Raw genomic sequence first — 1,747 nt, forward strand, 5'->3', positions numbered from 1 at the left:
CTTACTACACACACACACACACACACACACACACACACACACACACACATCTACCTGGACATGGTGGCGTGTGCCTGAAATCCCAGCTATGCAGGACGCTTAGACACAAAAACCGCTTGAACCTGGGAGGCAGAAGTTGCAGTGAGCACAGATCACACCACTGCACTCTAGCCTGGTCAACAGACTGAGACTTCATGTCAAAAAAAAAAAGTGTTTTTTAGTTGTCTTGAAATATATAATATATTGTATTAACTATAGTCACCTTGATGTGCAGTAGAACACTAGAACTTATTTCTCCTATCTATATTGCTCTCACTGAGCAATGCCTTCCCTTTCCTCATGCACCTCCCATTTCCTTCTTTCTTTCTGAAACAACCTTAAATAACCTCCAAACTAGACAAAATTAGTATATTCCTTTACCCCCCAAAATTCTTATGCCTTGTAAATTTCTTAACCAAAAGTATGTGTTACTTTTGTATTTTGCATACAAAGTTTCCCTTATAATTTCTAGTTTTAACTATACATACTTAAAATTCTTAACTCTTAGTAACCTTAATTTCTAGTGAAAACTAGGAAGCAGTCACAAACTGTTGCAGCACCGTTCTGCAGACTGACAAATCTATAAATACATCATTTTGTTATTTCTAAGAGTATGTACTTTCTCATAGTATAATTTCATTTATTTGGACAGGGTCTTGCTGTACTGCCCAGTGAAGCTATGATAGCTCACTGCAACCTCAAACTCCTGGGCCCCAGTGATCCTCCCACCTTGACCTCATGAGTGACTAGTACTATTGGGTCTGGAATTGGTGGGTTCTTGATCTCACTGACTTAAAGAATGAAGCCATGGACCCTCCTGGTGAGTGTTACAGTTCTTAAAGATGGTGTGTCCCAAGTTTGTTCTTTCAGACGTTCAGATGTGTTTGGAGCTTCTTCGTTCTGATGGATTCCTGGTCTCACCAGAAGTGAAGCTGCAGACCTTCGTGGTGAGGATTGTAGCTCTTAAAGACAGCACGTTTGAAGCTGTTCATTCTTTCCGGTGAGTTCGTGGTTTCGTTGACTTTAAGAATGAAGGGGCAAACCTTGATAGTGAGTGTTACAGCTCACAAACGCAGTATGAACCCAAAGGGTGATCAACATTTGCTGCAAAGACCACAAAACTAACACATCAACAACAACCCAACCAGATTGCCGCTGGCTAACTCGGGCAACCTGCTTTTATTCCCTTACCTGGCCCCACCCACATCCTTCTGATTGGTCCACTTTACAGAGAGCTGATTGGTTCACTTTACAGAGAGCTGATTGGTCTGTTTTGACAGAGTGCTGATTGGTGCATTTACAAACCTTGAGCTAGACACAGAGTACTGATTGGTGTATTTACAAACCCTGAGGTAGACACAGAGTGCTGATTGGTGCGTTTACAATCCTTGAGCTAGACAGAAAGCCCTAGACGGAAAAGTTCTCCAAGTCCCCACTAGGTTAGCTAGATACAGAGTGCTGATTGGTGCACACACCATCCTCTGGTTAGATATAAAAATTCTCCAAGTCCCCATCCACTTCAGGAGTCCAGCTGGCTTCACCCAGTGGTGATCCTGCACTAGGGCTGCAGGCGGAGCTGCCTGCTAGTCCCGAGCCGCGCCTGCATTCTTCAGCCCTTGGGCTGTCGAGGGGACCGGGCGCCACGGAGCAGGGGCCGGCGCCCGTCGGGGAGGCTCAGGCCACGCGGGAATCCACCGCAGGGGGAGGA

The sequence above is a fragment of the Colobus angolensis genome, unplaced genomic scaffold, assembly GCF_000951035.1.
Source record: "Colobus angolensis palliatus isolate OR3802 unplaced genomic scaffold, Cang.pa_1.0 Scaffold51, whole genome shotgun sequence".
Classification (NCBI taxonomy): Eukaryota; Metazoa; Chordata; class Mammalia; order Primates; family Cercopithecidae; genus Colobus; species Colobus angolensis.